The following is a 21,117-nucleotide window of genomic DNA, read 5'->3' as shown; positions in this document are numbered from 1 at the left end:
AACTTCAGGACAAAGTCAAGAAATGGACCTATAGGTCTTTGAACTTGGTAGGGTACCTTGTGCTTACTAAGGTTGTCCTGCAGGCTATACCCATATTCATGTTTTCAGTTCTCCCTACTCCCAAAGGGGTCATACAACAAATCAGAAGTATTCAAAGAGATTTTCTTTAGGGAAATGGGGAAGAGAAAAAGAAGTGGGTGCTGGTAGCATGGGACAAGCTCTGCAAACCTAAGGCCCATGGAGGTTTGGGGCTTCATGACCGTGAAATCCTAAGAAAAGTTTCGGGAGAAAAATTGTGGTGGAGGTGGCTCAAGGAATCAGAAACTCCTTGGGCCAAGCTTTGGAAGCAGAAATATGCAAGTAATTGGCAGGAGAGGGATCATATCATAATGTCAGGGCTCATCAAGGGCTCCCACATTTGGAACCTTGCTTGGGAGAATAGAGGCATTGTCTAGAAGCATAGTTTTTGGGAGATTAGAGCTGGTAACCTTGCTTGGTTTTGGGAGGATAACTAGCAACAGGAACCAAATCTATTTAGAGAAGAACTAACCACTCTAAAAAATGACACCAATAACAAAGGTTTACTCATGGTAAGTGACTTCTAGGATCAGGAAAGGGACAATGAAAAATGGCGAATGTGGAAGAATCATGGATACAATGAAGAGAGCCCTTTGAAAGCCCAGGCAGACTCCCTTGCTCTTGACTTGGAGAAGAGGAAGATTTTAGTGTCTTCCTCATCTGACCAATTGAGATGGGGTCGAAACACTGAAGGCACTTTTAACCTCAAAGAAGCTAAACGCATGGCCATAGGTTTTGATTATCCAAACCCTGACCAGGTTTGGAATAACCTTTGGAGGAACTCGCAGTGGATGAAAGTCAAGTTATTCATGTGGTTAGTGCACCAAAAGAAAATTCTCACTTGGGAGAATCTTCTGAAAAGGGGTTTTGTTGGCCCATCCAAATGCCATCTATGTGGCTTACAGGAAGAAACGATGGAGCATTTACTAAACCTCTGCCCCTTCACCTCTACCTTGTGGGATTGGGTGGCCTCAGTCTTCAGGCAAACTGATAGAGACAGACTCAGCATCACCAACACCTTGAAGAATTGGAGGAAAGACTTCTCTGGTAATGAAATCATTAACAAGGCTTGGAATCTACTTCCAGGATTTATTATATGGGATGTTTGGAAAGAATGTAATGGCAGGATTTTCAAGAACAAAACAGGCTCGACCCAGAATATCATTGCCCAAATTCTAAGACAGATCAAAGATACAGTAAGAGCCCTTATGTGGAAAATTCCTGAGGACCCCCCTTCGGCCCAGGAGGCTCACATTTTGAGGCAGTTGGATCTCCACTCTCTAGTTCCCCTTGGAACTGTTAAGGGAGGGAGTAAAAAAACTAGTGATAAATATTTCTCGCAGCCTCGTCCTCATGGATTTTTGAAGATCAATATAGATGGGGCCTCTAAGGGCAACCCAGGGATGGCTGGTTTTGGAGGTGTCATAAGGTATGAACAGGGGAGCATAGGTCATCTAGGGACTACCACTAATAACATGGTGGAGCTAATGGACTTAGAACAGTGCCTGGAAATCCTGCTTGAGTTAAATTTACACAATGCCATCATTGAAGTTAACTCAGAATTGGTCATTAATGTGGCCAAGAAAATGTGTAATGGAATGGCACCTGGAAAAGTGTTGAAACACTGGAGGCTCTCGCAAGTCTTTCAGCGTATTCATTCCCACTTGCGAACCCTCAGAATCGTCATTTTTGTTCATGTGTGAAGGAAAGAAAATTATTTAGCTGATCATCTCATGAATGAAGGCATGATATGTAAGGAGAGTTATATCTGGTATGACATGGATTCTGTTAGACTTAGTCTTGCCAATCCTCTGTCAGAGTCAAATTCACCAAAGTTCATTTCTCGTTATTTGCAGTCATCAAATACCAGTTTGGTCAAAAAGGGTCATTTTAATCCTTGAGTCCAGGATTTTGTCTCCAGAATTGTTCACTAACTCCTGTAGGCCAAAGAGAGCTTCAATAGGGTTTCACTTCAAGATCCACATTATTAATAATGCTGAAGGACAGTTCTTCTTCAAAACTATGTTTTAAAGAAGAAATTATTAAGTTCGTTCAATACATGGTTGATAAGGTTTTACAGCTCTTCAGGCAGCCCTGCCCATCTTGCTAGGTTCAGCAGCCCCCATCCCTACAAAAGCACAAATAGACATAACATCATCAGCACAAAGAGACAAAGCAAGAGCTATAGGGGCTGGAGTGGGATTTTTCAAAGCTAATATAGTTATATCTCATATCAACAAGTGTATGACTGAAGCCCCTAGACAACATTAAGTATAAGAAAATTCATTTACTCAATACAGTACCAGTTTTCCTTTATTAAAGATGGACCTGCAGACAAAGCAAATGAAATACTATTGGAAATGAAGGGAACTTTTGGACCACATGATTGTAGGCTGCAATGTATTAATTCTTCACAATCAAATGAAGAGATCTTACCGGAAGATATCTGGACTCCTTTTGTTTCATCATCTTTGATAATTCATCATCTGACCATGGTCTAGGCCGTTGTTTCAACAGAAATGACTTGGAACAGATTAATGAATTCGTGCAAGAATTTTTTGTAAAGAATATTATCCCATACATGGAGCAGAAAATACGCTCCTTGAATCAATAGGTTTCAGCAACAAGGAAGGGGTTGAAAAATTAGTTTAAAAACCTTTGGTGGCATAAGGGAAAGGATGATACTGCTGATGTTTCAAATGGGTCCATCTACACATTTAGTTCGATAGAGTCTCAAATCAGAATTTTGGGAGACTATGCCTTTATGTTGCGTGATTATGAACTTGCTCTTTCAAATTATCGATTGTTATCCCGTGACTACAAGATTGGCAAGGCTTGGAAGCATTATGCTAGTGTTCAGGAAATGATTGGACTTTCACTATTTATGCTGGATCAATCAAGAAAGGAAGCAGAGTATTCCATGGAAATGGATTTTACAAATTATCAGAAAATAGGTGCCTCAGGTCAGAGATATGCCACAAGATGTGCACTTTGGTGGTCGGAATTGCACAAAGCTAGGGGGCAATTCAAGGAGGCTGCCAATTTCTACTTCCGTATCTCTAGTGAGGAACCAAGCTTACGTGCAGGGATATTTCTGGAGCAGGTAGCCTATTGTTATCCACGTGCAAATCCATGCATGCTTAGGAAATTTGGATTCCATCTTGTCCTTGCAGGAAATCACTATACTATATGTGGACAATGGAAACATGCCATTAGAGCATATATGTGTGTTCTTCCTGTATTTGAAAGCGATGGATGGAATTATATCAGAGACCATGTCCACTTTAATCTTGGAAGATGGTATGCTGTTATCGGGAAGTCAGAACTAGCCATTCAACATTTAATGAGATTACTTGCATGTAGTCATCAATCAGCTGTAACTCAGGAAATGTTTCTGGGAGATTTCCTGCATGTTTTTGGGAGTGTTGGTAAAAAAAGATGAAATGTTCAAACTGAATTTGCCTGCCATTAATATGACATCACTGAGAATTCATTTAGAGGATCACCGCACATATGCCTCTGCTGGAGCTATTCTTTTACCAGAAAAGACATGGCAATATTTGGAGGAAGGATTAGTTCCATCAACATCCCCGACATCAAGTAACTGGTTAGATTCTGCAGCAAGGTCTTCTTCCAAATCTTCGAAAGGAAAAGATAGCAATATTTGTATTGCTAGAGAGGCTATAAATGTGGAGCTTGAGTTTAAGAATCCTCTTCATATCTCTATTGATATATCTGCAGTTTCCCTCATATGTGATTTCATCACATGTCGGAGAACGTTGATGTTGGTCATCATGGAGAAAAAGAAATTGGATCTGAAATTGCACTATCTAATCATAGCATCAATGAAGAGGGGAACATATATGATCGTGGTGCTTCTTCATTAGTTTTATCTGAGGAGGCTTTTAGTCTGAAAGGAGGTCAAAGTATGATGGTATATTTGAAAGTGACTCCTAAAATGGATGGTTTCCACCATACGTTGATAGTTGATTTGTATACTCTGAGTTTTGTTCAATACAAATTCAGTCAGGGAAAGGTACGGTGCCCAACATTATGCTTCCAGAAGACATTAGACTGTTGCAATTTAAAGCTTTCCATTCCTGGCATACCGAGCTCTTTGTGCATATTAAGGTTGATATTCTTCCAAATCCACGGCTGGAGATTGTTAGTGTTCCGGATCAAACTTTCGATGATGGAGCAATCTGTCATGCTTACGAAGAGAGCTCAACAAATGTACCTTTTCTTCAAAAAGTGATGGGAAGGCAAATTCAAATCCATATTCACACAGTGTTGAAGATACTTTAGAAGAAAATCAATAGACAGGGAATCACTACAGCTTCCCTCTGGCTTCACTTAAGTAGGGTGAATGTTCAATCAAGAAAACTCCCTATCATATAGGACGTGGTTGGAGTTGTTGCCTTGTTAGGGAAAGTAGAGGATGATGCCATCAGTCGGGCACTATCTGAGTATGTGGGAAAGGAGAATATGCTCGCAATTGTCTGCAAGTCTCATGGAAGGGTTGAAGCACTTGAACTGTATGATTGTTGTGGTAGCATAAGGACAGAAAGAGGTCTTCATCTAAAAAATCAAGGAAAGTCGAAGTTTCATGGAGAGAGGGAAAAACTGGTGATTCTTTTTGAGACTAAGACTGTGTTATGAGTCTGCGCGGCGCATTGGCTTAGAGCGTGGCGCACATGGGCTGCGCGGCGCATGGGGCGCTCCTCCACAGTGTAAAATTAACACTGGCGCGACGCACTCACCAAGCGCGGCGCACTGGGAGTGCGCGCGCCGCACAGAGCCCCAAGGCCGAATTTTATCATCGATTCATCAAAAATTCAATTTGTTGCGGCTCAATTCTTCTCCAAATTTGGCTCCGTGAAAATGCTAGATTGCTAATTACAAATCCAGATATGTTGCATATGTCAATATTGCCATCGCACAAATAGTTTGAGCGTATTTTTTCTAATCTCAGAATGGTGCAGTGTATGGAAGTAATCCAACTTTCGTTATAAGTAGTGCAACGTTTGCGAATCCATGTGAACATGCCATGGGACTTGCTAATCTGCGAGAAGGAGAAGGGTGTTAGACGATGGAAGTCCTTGTGGCTCAAAGATTTTCCTCCTCTGGAATCCTTCAGTCTGTTTGGACCATCAACAAACAGCAATGCAGAAGCCAAAGACACGAAAACATGTCAAAATGTAGGATACAGTTACTACAAATTACAAATTTGAAACGTGCCAGTCCTATTGTAGAGGCCTCTCACATCTTTGCGGATTTGGTTCAGCATGGTTCGCACTCCATAGCCTTCTGCAACACTCGTAAACTCAGCGAGCTCGTCCTCAATTAGATTCTAAATGAGACGGCACCACATCTTGACAATTTAATATGTGTGTATCGAGCCGGCTATACTGCTCAGGAGAGGAGAAAGATTGAGAGTGGTCTCTTTGGGGGAAATCTTCTTGGTGTTGCTGCAACCAATGCTTTAGAGCTTGGAATTGATGTGGGGAACCTTGATGCAACTTTGCACCTTGGTTTTCCAGGTAGTGTTGCAAGTTTGTGGCAGCAAGCTGGAAGAGCAGGGAGGAGAGAAAAGGCCTCACTGTCAGTTTATGTAGCATTTGAAGGACCTCTTGATCAACACTTCATGAAACACCCTCCTAAGCTTTTCTCAAGACCAATTGAACATTCTCAAGTTGATGCTCATAACCCACAGGTGGTAAAACAACATTTGGACTTGTAGCTGATCCACTGGCCTATAAATTTGAGAAAAGGAGCTTCGCATCCAATTCACAAAGAGGAAGACTTTTTTCCATTAGATATCAAGTCTGTATGGAGGGGATTAGAGCAATGTGTGGAGTTGGGTCTTACCAAATCGATTGGCGTGAGCAATTTCTCATGCAAAAAGATTGAAGATTTGTTGACATATGCCAACATTCCTCCTGCTGTCAATCAGGTCGAGATGCATCTCCTCTAGGATCATCTGGTACCTACTATGGGACCAATGCCGCTATGGAAAATACTGTCATTCGGGAAATTGCCAAAAGGTGCGGAAAGACTGTGGCTCAGGTTTTGTTGAGATGAGCAGAAATTCAAAGAGAAGGCGATCAATCATGGCCTTTTACAGTTCATACAGGGCAGGCTTTGTCAGAAGAGGAGGCGACCAATATGCAAAAGAAATTTTTATCGGATTTAGACGGCCTTCTCACTCCTGGAAAAGGGAACCCGTTCCATCTATCTAATTGTCCTCCAAACACCTCCATACTTATTATGTTCGATAACCGTGCAATTTTCAATTCTGACCACCCTTGGCCTCTAATTGAGGAGACGTTAAATGACATCCAAATAAAATTTGAAATTGTTTATATTGGCAAACATTTTGACAAGTTGCCTATGCAAGTTGAAAACAAAATTTTGGGTTATGCTCCTTTTAACTCGCAGGTCATGGCATTGATTGGTAATTTGCGTAGAGCATCACAGTTAAAGATAGCGCCACCCTCAGAGGGAGATTCAGATGATTGGGACGAGGACGGTAACATAATTTATAGGCAATGGAGTGCTATGATTGTGGGAAACGGTGGAGGAGTATCTGCTGCCTTATATTGAGCAGGCTCTCAACGAACATGTAGAAGAAATCATTGTCAATGCATTGAAATGTTTGGCATTTCTTTCAAAAGAAAAATTACTCAGGAAAGGTTGGTTTTCGTTCAAATGACAAATGCCGAGCGCACTGAAGCTGAGAAATAGCAGATCGCAGTGGATTGTCCAAGGACTGTGCCAGATGTTACTTTCGTTCAGCAAGTAGACATGCAAGCATCCCTCTCGTTGTTATATATGCTCTTACATCTGGCATAGCAGGCTATATTGCTACTGGAAAGGGCGGTTCCCTTTATTCAAGACGGAATTTTAGTTTAAAGGCTATTTTTATTAAAAAATTAGTTTTATTCAAAAGGCCCAGGTAAATGAAAAGCGAACAGTCACAGATTGAAACGCCTACATTTAAAACAAAAACACTTGTCATAGCAGAGAAACAAGAACCGACGGTCTATTTTTAACTGCAGTTACAAATCAAAAGGATTTACATCTACAGATACCACCTCTCCATTGGTCATCAGAGATTTTCAAGTGAAATAATGAAACGCTGTTCTGTCTATAGAACAGATGGACGGTTCATTTCATATCCTCAGGATTTGAGTTGTAACAGCTCCCCATTTGGATCGATTTGTTTTCTCATAGTGGAGCTTATTTATGGCATAAAAAATCATTTGTAAAGGGTTCTGAGTTCTGAGAAAAAGTGTGGGAAGAAAAAACCCAGCACTATCACTGTACAGTTTTGACAGAGAAATAATTAAATGGTGCAGCTCTGATTTATAAGATCCTTGCGGTATGAGTTTTGGCAATGTGTTTTTCTCTCTGTTTCATATGTATCATGTGTTGTTTTGCAGTCCATTCATGATTGTTTCCAGCTGAATACTTTCAAGTGAGAAAGGTAGAATTCAGTCATTGCTCTGCCTTGAGGAAGTGTTCAGTCTTTATGTGTTTTCTTCTGCCTGGAAAGGATTCATACATTAATGCCCTTTTCAGCTTTCTTAAACAGTCTTTTCACCCCATTTAATTTCAATTCGATTGCTAAAATCTCATGCTTATCTCGCCTTATGAAATATCCTGTGCCTTTGGTTAAATCTCTGTTCATGCTGTCCTCGTCCCATACAGCCCAGCAACTTAGTCATTAAATCAAATATCCCTCATTCAAATTCATTTACTAGCCTAAAATCAGTTCCCATTTTAAGTCATCTCGCACCCTATTGCTCATTTTATCGAGATTGACTGGAGAGAGCCCTCTCCTGTCCTCGTAGGGCTAGCTACGAGGCTGAGCTTGGTTTGATGTTGCCTTGAACCTCACCTTCCTTCAGCCAGAGGTAGATTCGAGTGCTAATAGATTCTATACCCTCTGGTAAATTGAGGGAGGATTGTTATCGACAGGTGGCAAAATACATGGAGTACTTCCAGATCATGGAAAATAAGTAGGAGGGAGACTAGTGGGTGTGGGCAGACGCGGAAGTCTTAGAACCTGGATGAAGTGCTGGCATGATTTCTAACCGTCAATCAAATCACAAATACTTTCTTCTTAGCCAATTATGGAAGTTGAGAGCATGTTAAACAACGTGCTTATTGAAGGGCCGCAAACCATAGGTTTTGAAGGCCTTCGATATCGAATGGATATCGGGTTCAATTTTGATCGGAGGTTAAGGGGTTGAGCGGACCCAATATCTTTTTAGACCAAGGCTATAATCTAGATTGGGTCTGGATAGTGGATAATTATTGCGTATGTTTCTAAAGCGATATCTTGTGGACCGTCAGATAAAAAGGGTTTAGATCAACGACACAGGATCAACGTGCAACTCGGTTGATCGGAGTGAGTATCTACCGTCCGATTAAGGTTAGCTCGACGGTGGATCTCGGGAGTTCGTGGTTGATCAGAGTGAGTATCTACCGTCTGATTGAAGGCTAGATCGACAGTGGATCTTGGTAGTTCTTGGTTGATCGGAGTGAGTATCTACCGTCCGATTGAAAGGTAGATCGACGGTGGGGTTAGATGGATAAGATTTGGGGAGATTGAGCAGTAAGACTTGAAGGAGAAGAATTGTGGAGTGAGTAGCAGTCTGTTCACTTAGGATTTTTGCCCAGGGGGCTTTTGTGGTTATGTATGTAAGGTTTTGGGTTCTGTTAACCCGGTTGTTTGTTGTTTTTTCAACCGGTCTGTCTTTTGTTGGTCTTTACACTTGTAAAGACGTGTACAATATGTAATCTTTGTTCGGTTAATTGAAGGTTCCACTCTTACTTGACAAAATATATATATATCTATATATATATATATATATATATATATATATATATATATATATATATATATATATATATTTATCATATTTCTTTTATTTACAATGGTATTTGGCCCATAGGCTTGGTATATAATTAGATGTTGATTTCTAATCTTATTTCATATGTTTTTTTTTATTTACCATACATCTTTATACCTCTTGTATATTTATTTATTTATCATACCTCTTTTATAAATATGATAATTGGCCCATGGTATTTAATTTTGTGTTCTCCACGATCCACCTAAATAAAACCCTTTTTTTGAGTTTTCATAAATATAAAGAGGTTAATGGAGTAAATATAAAAAGAGGTTTTATTTATTTACCATATCTCTAGTTTATTTAATTTTTTTTTTATTTACTATACCTTAAATATAAAAAAAGTCTTATTTATTTACCATACTTCTAGTTTATTTATATTTTTATTTATTTACCATAGCTCTTTTTTTAAAATATTAGTAAACCTCTTTATATTTTAAATTTATGTTGTGTTTATACATACTAATAGCTAGATTGATTTTTAAATAGTGCTGACATTAGATTAACAATGTTAAATGTTTACATTTACGTTTATTTTTACATTTACATTTAAGTTTAGATGTTTGCGTTTTTACGCAAAATCTACCTCATGGATGATAATTATTTTATTTTAATCTGAAATTACAAATAACTTTGAAAAATACATATAAATAACCAAAAATAATTTTATATTAATTAAAATAAAATAAATTTCAATTAATTGAAAGTTAAAATAATATTATTTGAATGAAAAGTTATTTTCTATTTTTAAAGAGAGTAAAGAGATTTGTAATTATTTTATTTAAAATTTGAATTACAAATAACTTAATAATTTAATAATTTATGTTGCCGTAAATTTGGGGTTTTGGATGATTCTGCCGTAAATTTGGCATTTTGGGTGATTTTTCCCTTAACCGTAGGGGTTATAGATAATCTTGCCTTGATAATTGGAAATTTAAAGGCATTGATTTACATATAGCATTGTTTCTACCAGGGTAACACCTATCCAAAGTTTCTATGAGGGTAACACCTATCCAAATATCTGGGAGGGTAAAATTGATCCATATCGCTAGTGGATCCGTGTTTGGTGCCCCTGAAAACTGACATGTCAACCATCAGAGTGATTTCAGATTCTATCGCCATTGAACTAGCACCAACTAGTTGGGAACTAGAGAAAGAGAGATGTAGTGAGCCGCTGAAACCTGGAAAAAAACTAGTAGGTTTTTAGATTTGAAGTTCCTTGGAATGGAGACATGGTGGGTGCATCCGAGGTTGGTTACATGTCTGGAAGTTCAATCAATGGATGCCAAGGTTTCATGGAAAGTCGGTCTTTGACAAAGTTGAGGAAACCTTTGGATCTGATGCTCGATTACTCTCACATTGTTGTTGAGCTAAATCAAATATCCAGCTTGCAGAATGATTGAAGGTCAACTATATTGCTTCTTAGCTGATCCAGATACTATGCTAGATATGGTGAGTAACTCTTAACAAAGTGTGAAAAAGCATTTCATAACTAATTTTAGATTTTTCTGGAGTATTTCCATATTAATTTTATTATTATTATTAGATTACATTTTTCATCTATATCTGGAAGATGACAGTGGATGGTTCCATATTTAGATTTGACATTTTTTAATTATTTAAATCAAAGGCCAATTTCCATATTAATTTATTATTATTATTATTAGACTATGTTTTTCATCTATATCTAGAAGATGACGGTGGATGGTTCCAAATTTAGATTTGACATTTTTTAATTATTTAAATCAAAGGTCAACTATCTAGATCTCGTGAGTAGCTCTTAACAAAGTGTGAAAAAACATTTCGTATTTTTTTTAATTAGATTACTTTTTTCATCTATATCTGGAAGATGATAGTGGATGCTTCCAAATTTAGATTTGACATCTTTTAAATATTTATTTATTTGATTTTTCTGGAGCTTCTCTACATTATTTATTTGTCTTCAAAACTTCGACCCAAAAAACCATTATCCTTTTTCCCTTAAATGTGTTATTTTTTTTGGTTGAATTCAAATTGCAGATATTGGCAGACATGGTTTTGAATGCAACTTTAGTAGCCATAGCCAAACACATGAATTTTTAAAGAAAATATTTGAACATTTTAAATGTAATCCCTAAATTGATTGCAAAGGAAACCCATTAAAATTTTTGAAGCAATTGACTTGTGTTAATACGATGGAGAATTATGGGTAGGCTCTGGGAGTTCACCAAACAACTTAAGTAAGTTGTAACGATACTCCGTGTTTCTTACTCGAAATATTGATGAATATAAGTGGAATTTGAAAAGTTAAAAATTTACTCATGTAAATTTTACTTTGCATATAATCTCTATTCAAGGAGTAGATTCGTTATTTAATCTAAAGAATTATCGATTCACCATAATTATATAAAAAAATACATAAAATGAATCATTGCAAACTGATAGTCATATTGCAGATAGCGGGGTTATCAAGATCATCTACAAAATATATGTTATAGCAATTGAAGCACCTGGAAAAGATCTACGAGCCATATGCATTCTACGAAGGAAGGTGAATTATGTGCAATGGAGATGAAATACAAATTTGTTGGTGTTGTATTGTTTTAAACATTTTGATTGGTAATCAAGCAGCATACATTAATAATGTTTTTAATATATTTGTGTAGATTCGATACAATTCTAAAAAATTGTTTCAAGAGCTCTCTCAAGATGAACGAGACAATTTCAAATTTGATGTGAAGATGAACAAGAGAGTTTGGGATTTGATGTTAAGATTGTCGAGTGGAAAAGTTACATTGGAAATATTCATATTTCCTGACTTGGTGAATATATCTTAAATGGGGGAATATGTATTAGTGGATCAGAATGGTTGCAATGGCCATGAAGGCATCAATTTTCACTTCACTCAGTTCACTATTTCTGGGAGAGTGATGGGGGATGTTGGAGAAGAAAGTTTTCCAGATATAAATGGAGGTCGTGCTAATATGAACGTTGAACTCATTTCCACCAGCAATGATCTCATTAATGCTATGTTTATGTCGCAGGGAGGAAGTCACTTGTTTAAAAATATTACTCCAAGGAAATATAGGCTGATTGATTCCCATCATGAATACGTAAACTTCATCAATCCTCGAGGAGTATACAATATCAGGTCATATTAAATCACATTACATTATTTTTCAAAAAGGAAAGGCCATGATATTTTTCTCTCTTTGCCTTCATTTGATACGCAAAATAAGTTTGGATATTCCTTAAGGATGAGTGTCTAGAGGACACAGTAGCCCTCCATGAAATCAAATGTGAAGAAGTAGAAGGAGCAGGTTCTGTGAGCCAATTTTTAAACAGAGGAAGAAGATACAAGGTCATACCTAATGACGATCCTAGCTAGGATGCCGCTATGCATGAGGTAAAATGATTGAGTTTTATAGAGTATATTTTCTATAATATTGTCTTTCAAATACGTGATTCTCATGTTCTCTTAACAATTGTCCAAAGAGGCTCTCTAGAGATGGAGTTGGGCTTTGGAAATCTGGTAGTAGATGACATCTTTTCTGTCCCATGTTATGATATGGATGGCTTAGTTGTTTCTCAATGTAACCCTATTTTAGGTGTTCATGTATACCTTTATTCAGATGATGTCCATGAGGTGAAGTGCCCTCAAAGAAGCTCCTTGGCCAAATCAAGCACTTTGTCATGCAACATCTGGTGCATATGGTAAATTTTCTTTTAATTTAAATCCATGTGGAAAATAAAGGTTATTTCCATTATACAAGGGTGAGAATACAATATTTGATGTTTCACTTCCATCTATAGAGGTTCTTGTTGATCACAGTCATGTTAATATATCTCAGCCATTTTAGGTCATAGGTTTCTTAGTTGGATGACTTCTGGTGACTTCTAAAGGAGCCCATTTTGAAGGTGTTAAGATATTAGTTGATGGATGAGAAGGAGCTACAACAAATGTTCAAGGATATTACAGAGTTTATCATGCAACATCAACACACTACACAATCAAGGCTGAGAAGGATCACTTCGAGTTTAGCAGTTTGGAGAATTTCATGGTTGTGCCAAACATGGCTTCAATCCCAAAGATAGAAGCAACACATTATAATATTTGTGGTTCCCTAAAATTAGTGACAAATGGCTATTATGGCAAGCATCAAGTTGGCTTGACACATGGGCCAGACAATGTTAAGCCTCAACTAAAGAGGATTGATGATATTGGAAACTTCTACTTTGACGTTAAACCATGTTAATATCAAATATCCCCATTGACCACAACAACATAACGTGATTCTGGTCTTCAATTTTCACCATCACATATTGATGTGACAATAACTAGACCAATGTTTGGCATTGAATTTATAAAGGCCCTTGTTGATATCCGTGGATTGGTGATATGAAAGGAAGGATGTGACTCCTCGGTTTCTATATCACTTACTTCTCTAGTTGTTGAGTTCTATGTTCAAAGAAGCTTAACTCTTTAAGTTTAACAAATGAGATTAGTGACTTCATTTTTGATAAAGTCCTACCTCATGCATTGCATCTTGAGATAAAACATCGACCTTCATCTAATTTGTTAGATTGGGATGATGACTGGTGTTGGGAGAGAAAGGTTATTGATGTCAATGTTGGTGTTTCTGATCATTTAGAGATAGTGTTTATCCAAAAAGCATATTGGTTGCGTATTATGTCTACTCATCCTGTGGCTTTTTACATCGTAAAACCAAACAAAGAACTAATGAATTTGTTGATTGAGAAAGGATGGTAGAAAATCTGCTTAGAAGCTTCTCATGTGCACATGCTTCATTTCTTGAACTCGTGCATTTTCTTTGGAATTTCTTCATTAGAATTCAATGTATTTAACCATAAGCCTATTTATTTAACAGGTGAAAAATATCTGCTGAGTGGTGAAATACATGTTGACTCAAGTTCTTATCCCAAAGCAAATGAGTTGTCTCGAAGTATTATTGTAAACATATGGCAAAAGGAGGGTGCATTTATAGATATGATCAATAATGTCAAACTTGTTTCAAGTGCTAATGGACCAAGCAACATTTTTGTATATCAGTACACTCACTAGGCCAATCTTGAAGATGAAATGGTCTTTGTTATGAGAGATAAAAGGAATTCTAGTGAGAAAAATAGTTGTGAAAAGGTCTTGTTTTATCCAAGAAGTCGGCACGTTGCTGTTAAAACTGATGAGTGCCAACTTGCTATTCCTTATTTTGTGGGGTGCCTAGGAAAGTACATTCAGGATCAGTGCTACCAGCAATCCTAGGTGTTGACATTAAAATAATTGCTCAAAATAATAGTAGCAATGGTCTTCTGAAAATGGGTGACTTGGTTCTTCAAACTTTGACAGGATCAGATGGTTTGTTTTTGGGTGGTCCTCTATATGATGATACTGAGTAGTATGTGGAAGCTTCCAAGGGATATCATTTAAAATCACTTGCATAGGACCCCTTTTTAATCTTAGCTATATGCTCATCCGATTTGATTGGATGCCCCACTCGACTATCCAAACCATAAATAATATTTGATTGTTAGTATTCATCCTTCTATGCACTCCTTGCATTTTTGGCCCTCAGTAGATGAATCACTGAATTTGCATCAAACAACCACTAGATATGGAAAAAACCTCTTCAATCGCATTGCTTCAAACTACAACCATCTATGTCTAGATTTTACTATTACTTTCAACGCTTTACAATGAAACCAGTGTAAATGCAGGTTGTATGTGGATAAAATATAAACCACTATAAATGAAGGTTGTCTTGTATGTGTATGTAGGGGCATACATGATAAAATATTTGAGAGTGAATGCGATACTATTTCAAGATCTTTCATGCTCTATCTTGAGACTCAATATGCAATGTGGAAGTAATTTGACCATACTGGAAATGGACTCATATCCCGATAATGAATATGATTTCTTTGTGGACATATTGATTGAGATGACGGGGAGCTTTAAATCATTCAAGGATCTGGTCATATGTGTTGTGCCTTTCCTTAAAGAAATATGTGTCTTCTCAATTTGTTGTTCGAGAGGCTTCCTAATCTCCAATGTTTGTTAATGGGTGACAACTTTATCTTGGTAAAAACAAAATTTCTTCCTTTATTTTACATGTGCAACGAACAACATGTTTCAATGTTTAAGAATGTTTTCATTTGCTACCTACTTGTCAGGTATAGCAACAAAAAAAATTATACAAATCATATATTGTTGTAGCTTAGGTTGACTATTATGTTTTGGTTCATTATTATGTCATGTTTGCAGATTCAGTATATCTAATAGATATGAAACAAAACCAAGTAACGAATTTGTTTCATATATATTCATTAATGAAAATATACACTACCTAAATTAAAAAATTTAACCTACTATAAGATGTGAAAAGACCATAAAATTCTTCCATGGTTTTTTTCCATGATGTTGATAATGAATATTTATGTCTTTTACCTTGTAAATGAGTGAAAAGTTGGCTTATTCTAGTTTTGAAATGCAATGCAGGAACTTTCAAAATATCCCATACCTCGACATCTCAGATCCCCACTCTCTCATCTCCGTATAAACACGTTTATGTAGACATAACTGGATTTCATGATAGGGAAATCAATGTATTAGGTTGCTTTCTTCTAAGCATCCCTAATCTAGAGATGATAGAAATTCGTTTAATTGATGACTTGAATTATGACGATCCACGATATGTAAAGTTTTTGGAGGAAGTGATGTATTTGACTAGAGTTTAAAAGAAAGCAAGGATATTGGTATGAGAAGCTTATTTTTAAATACACGCTTCAAAATCTTTAAGCTATTGACTGTAAAAAGGCTTTCGGGCTTCATTTTCTTTTATTTTTTTCTTTACGAAAGGGTATGACCAATGCAGGTTGTATGTAGATACGAGTATGAATTCTATTGTGGATACGAGGATGTGGACACCAGTGGAATGACTTGCCTAGTCTTGGACAATATCGAGTATGGAAGAAGATGACAGTCTCATGGAGTGGGTATGCGACATTTTGCCACATTTTCATTTTGTTTATCATTCTCTATTTTCTCTAGTTCTAATAGTCAGTTTTAATTATTTATATTTTGTGATTTATATCATTAACATTCCATGTTTCCCAGGCAAGGTAACATTTTTGGTTGCTTTAGATGAGCAACCTGTAGGATTAGGATGTTCCCAATGAGTTTTCAACATTTGTCCAATATGCCTTGTCGATTTTGGATTGTCATTGTGGGTTATCACTTTAATTGTTATCCCGTTTGAAATTTGATTGACAATGAAATTGTTGGGTAGTGGATCCCCCCATAGCATGCTTTTGGGGCTTGAAGCCCAAATTTTGGTTAAGCGTAATGTAAAGACCCCGCGAAATGTGGGCGCGGAGTGCAAGAGTCTAGGGTTGTCCACCCTAAGATAATGTAATTTAATGTTAAGTATGTCGGCCTACCGATGGTCTGCGGACCATGGGATTGTATAAATAGAGCATGGCTCTAAGATGTAAGGTATATGTTTTTGGGGATGATGATTTAGCTCTGAGTCTGTATGTTCGAGTCTTGGGTTGTAGTAGTAGGAAGAGGCTCTGCAACTAAGTGCGCAGAGGCCTGGTAAAGTCTGCAGCTGTGTGTGCAGACCCTTGCAGCTGAGTGTGCAGGGCGGAGTTGGGATTGTACTTTGACAGAGAATTAATAAAAGATAAGTTGATTTTGAAATATTATGTGTCTATGCTTCTGTTATATTTATGCATCTCTTTACAGTTTTATGATTGCGCGCACTTGTTATGAATGTTGAATGATTAATGAGAATATTGGGCGCACACAATTAAGTTAAGATCTATAATAATAGAACAGTAAGGATAAAGGATCTAGACAACACCACTTTGCGCTCTTTACAGGTCTACACGGAAGCAGTTTTAGAAGTTGTGAAGGATAGACGGCTGCGCGGAGCAGCGCAAGCGTGCAGGTTCAGTTCGCGAACTTCCTAGATTTCATCAAGACATCCCTAGGGTGCAGAAACCTGGTTCTAGCACCCTCCCATACTACCTCGGGTGAGACCTCAGTCCACGCACCATGGACTATTGCTGAAAAGGCCGGTAGTTTTAGGATTTGTTTGCCTAAATCACTTCTGAACCTGGGTTAGGCTCCAATAAGCCAAAAATTGGTTCTCTTGCCGGGACTGGGATCTGCCTAAGGGATGTCTGATGTCATGCCACTGGAACCCAAAAAAGAAGGAAATTGAAGAGTGGTCGGACAAAAAGATTCACGAGTTCGTAGGTATCCGAGAAAAGGTGGCTGGATCGCTACGTGTATATAGAAATCCATGAGATATTCTTCGTGTCCTTTCAATCTGAACTGTAAGAGTGGATCATGAGGTTAGATGAAAGCTAGGGGAGGTACAAGCTTGACCAACCGATAGTGTTGACTTCGGAATTAGTGCACAGTCTAGAGGCATCAGATGATAAGATCGTGTGAGCTGTGGACCAACCAGATAATAGGGGATTTATTATTGAGTTTGCAATAGACACGACCGTGAGCTACAACGAAGCAGAACGACGTTTTCTCAAGGGACCATGAGGTAAGTACATTAAATCTTTGAATACTTGGATTAAGATGTTGTTATGTGAAAAGTGGGTTATGCAAATACATTAATGTTTGGGACGACGTGGAGTGGAAAGATCTACAAAGGTAGTGGGGAATTAGGAAATAGTCCCTTAATTTCACCTTCGCGAGAGAGTGAGGAAGAGCTCACTCGGGTCTCTCTGAGAAGTGTGGTCAGTTTGATAAGGCAGTGCATTCCGCAGTTACCACCTCCACCCACGCCACCACCCGCTTCACCTCCTTCACCTCCATCTCCACCCACTCCACCTCCACCAACCCTGTAGTTCAACATGGCAAGTGTGATCAAGCTACCCGTATTCAGAGGAGTAGGGAATGAGGATTTGGACCAGTTCTGGTTCGTGGTAAGAGTAGTGTGGGAAGTGAAAGGGGTCACGAACAACAACATTAAGAAGGCTACGTTGGTGAGCACGCTGCAGGATCACGCGTTGACATGGTGTATCAAGCACTCTAATGATCACCCAAATGCAAGAATAGCGGAGATCCAAAATGTGTTGAACAGAGAATTTAGCTGGTCGAAATTAGAGACACAGTCAATCATTGGGTTCAAAGAGATCGCGATGCTTCCAGGCAAGACCCTCTAGGATCTGGATCAGTGGCTGAAGAGTACGATCTGCGAGGTTAATATGACGCTCGTGGATGCACATCATTGTGCATGGTTTGTGGCATCTCTAACACTACACCTGAGGATGGTGCTGTCACAACAAAAACTTTCTACCCAGGCCGAAGCATTGGAAATTACGATGAGGTTGCATGAGACACTGATGCAGGATCTGGGGCTGGGAGTTCAACAAATCCACATGCAACTACAGAATCTTTGCCTAGAAATGCAGAGCTTAAAGCAGGATAGGGCACTGCGGCTAGAGGTGCGCGAGGAAGTATGGTGCGTAAAATGCAAAGGCCAGGGCCATGAAAAAGATCAATGTCTAGTATTTGCGAACTACTTGGCAGGAGGGGGGCCAATGCCATTAAGACCAGAGGCACAGGCAGGGCTGAGTGCGACACCTGTGTTATGGTGCGCGATCTATCAGATAGGATGAAAACACACGATGGATAATTGTCATTTGTTGCAAAAGTATACACCGACACCCCAACAACTGTTTTGTAATTTCTGTAGGTCAGTGGGCCACGATGAGCGCACTTGTCGTAGCTACAAGTTAATGACGGATTGGACCCTAGCCTATAGGATGCAGACAAAAACACAAGCCCTCAACCCAGCTGTAGTGATGGCACGCGCTGGATTTTAGGGGCGAGGTTGAGGACGAGGAGGAATGGGGTCAGGAAGGGGCTGCAGACAGTTAATTTGTTACAACTACAGAGGACCAGGGCACTACACTTGCCATTGTACCAACCCAACGAGAATATCCTATTCATGCTGTGCTCAGTTTGATCATGAAATGATAGATTGTCCTACGTTGATCGCACAGATGCGTGAGAAAGGGGTACTCCAGACTCCTTTGACTCACAATATACAAATAATGAGGTCTGAGCTGCATGAAGAAGAACTAAATGTGAACATGATGCTCAAAAGCGGTGCAATCACATGGGAGGATAAGGGGAAGAGGCTTGAGGAAGATACATGGGTTCGCAAGGCTCCTACAAAGGAACCTGAGTTTGACTTAGAACACTCAAAGGAGACGTTCATGGAAGCTAAGAAGAGCTTCGTGGAGGCCTCTACTTCAGGTAGTAAGGCTCAACCAAAGCTAGTGATGGATCCTTCTATGCTCACTACCTTTTTGGAGACATGCATGAAACTATTGCACGACAATAACACAATTAACGGACTATAGGAATTGATCACCAAGTGTTTAGGGTCATGGGAACGATGCGTAGTTCGAAAATTGGGAAAGCATACATTACACATTGGGAGGGAAATGAGGTTGGCGGCGCAAATTAGCGAGTATGAAATGGATCAGGTAATCCTAAACCTAGGTTTAGACGCGAATGTATTACCAAAGTAGACATGGGAACGTATGGGCAAGCTCACGTTACAATGGTCCCTTATTCAATTACGAATGGCGAACCAACAGAAGATTTTTCCCATGGGAAGGTTGCAAGGGGTAATAGTTGATATCAAAGGTGCGAGCACATAGACAAACTTTGAAGTAATAGAGATTGTCGATGACAACAATCCTTATCTCACATTGCTAGGAATAGACTGGGCCACTAATATGGATGTAGTCATCAACCTGAAAAAGCGAAAGATGATATTCGAGAAAAAGTCCCTATGCGTAGCAATTCCGCTAGACCCAGCCAAGGGAGCGCGTTACACTAAACCAGTGCATTACGATGAAAGCGATGATGAGCTAGATTGTATTTACCAGATAACGGTGTGAGACCAGGATCGGGTGAACCTGACTGCAGATGGGAGAATCTCATGGGAGCGCGACAGTTCTTGCACTTCGGATTCAGATGAAGAAGTAGAATGCTGGCAAAACCGGTTGCACGAAGTGACAATGCTAAATTGCAACATGATGATTAGATCACTACGTCGCCTGACAATAGAGGCAAGGGAACTACCAACATATGATAGGGTGACAGCCCTGCATGAATTCCTGGACAAAATTGAAAGCACAGTACTGAAACAGTAGCGTACGGTGCGCTGGACTAGGCACTGTGTGCAACACCCTCAGGATGGTGGAGTACACGTCAGAAGACCATTGTAAATTGCATGAATGTAGAAGACAAATGCACTTACGGTTTGGAAGTCCCCAACATTGAATGAGAGCTGGGTAGCCAGGACGAAGTACTTGTGTGCCCACCTGTGTCGATGGGTGCAGACGTGTGCTATGCAAGCACATCCCAGACTAAGGATCGCAAATCAGAACCAGACATGGCAGCAGGAAAAGCGACAAATATTCCACATCAGAGAATTCAAAGAGCTATTCAAAATCATGAAAAGAGTTCACCAGGCAAGACGAACTGACTGGGACCTACGCGTACCAGTGGTTCGATGGGCCTATAGGGCCATAAGCAAAAACTGGAGTGCGGAAGTGATCCCAACACTAACGAGAAGAGACGAAACCATAAGAGCAGAGAAGAATCCCCCTAAAATAGCTCCCACAGTTGGGAAAATACGAGAGGACTCGACTGAAGAAATTATGCAGTTACAGGAAGCCATTCGGTGAGGGAACTTGAAACTTCGCGAACTCGAAGACGATTGGCTATGGATGAGAAAGAAAAGCATGATATTGGACGAAGAAATCAACAAACTGGAAACTGAAGTCATGCAAGCATGCTGCGCCGAGAAAATAAGCACGATGGGACAAGGAATAGCCAGGCATACTATTGCAGTAGAAGAATTTATGACCCTGCTACCATGGCTGTGACCGCACTTTACTAGATAAAGTAAACAGGGGAGTGCACTGCAAGAAGAGGAATGCGAGGCATCGACTGGCACGAGGGTAACTAAGGAAGGTGAATTGAAGCTTTCCACTAGTGGTACGACCACCTGACTATCTGTACGAAGCAAAGTCTCAGTGCTCCAAGTAGTTGAAAGAGAGTGTGGGACTATTAAAGAGT

The 21,117-nt window shown here is 39.0% G+C and overlaps 1 pseudogene; it reads left to right on the top strand.

Moving 5' to 3' along the window:
* LOC149174586 (uncharacterized) overlaps positions 1-21,117 on the top strand; it is a 102,832-nt pseudogene that overhangs the window by 16,748 nt on the left and 64,967 nt on the right.

This window comes from Pinus tabuliformis, chromosome 4_1, assembly GCF_031772625.1.
Source record: "Pinus tabuliformis cultivar Carrire ecotype Pingquan chromosome 4_1, CPIR1, whole genome shotgun sequence".
NCBI classification, from domain to species: domain Eukaryota; kingdom Viridiplantae; phylum Streptophyta; class Pinopsida; order Pinales; family Pinaceae; genus Pinus; species Pinus tabuliformis.
Note: the sequence above shows the minus strand (reverse complement) of the source record. Positions and strands in the feature narration are given on the sequence as shown.